This window comes from Penaeus monodon, chromosome 32 (assembly GCF_015228065.2).
Source record: "Penaeus monodon isolate SGIC_2016 chromosome 32, NSTDA_Pmon_1, whole genome shotgun sequence".
Taxonomy (NCBI): Eukaryota; Metazoa; Arthropoda; class Malacostraca; order Decapoda; family Penaeidae; genus Penaeus; species Penaeus monodon.
In genome coordinates this window covers 33,106,002-33,106,293 of record NC_051417.1, presented here as the reverse complement: position 1 = coordinate 33,106,293, position 292 = coordinate 33,106,002, and positions in this window count along the sequence as shown.

The following is a 292-nucleotide window of genomic DNA, read 5'->3' as shown; positions in this document are numbered from 1 at the left end:
CCCACTCATGTCAACCGCTCATAATCCCCGTCCCCGACGCCGACGCAGGAGAAGACTCAAGCGATGCAGCTCATTATGAGAACCTCCTCCATGTGTCTTCCTCATAGCTATGCACACGCGTGTCGATCACTGTGAGGCGGACGTTTATAGAGTATTTTAATCATACGAAGGAGGAGAAGGTGAAGCGAGGGCCTGAGGCGTAGTGGCCATAACGAGGTCGAAGGTGCTGGCAGTAGGAGGCCAAGGGAGGTGCCATATATAGTGTATGTGAGAGCTCGGTTCCCCTGGCACA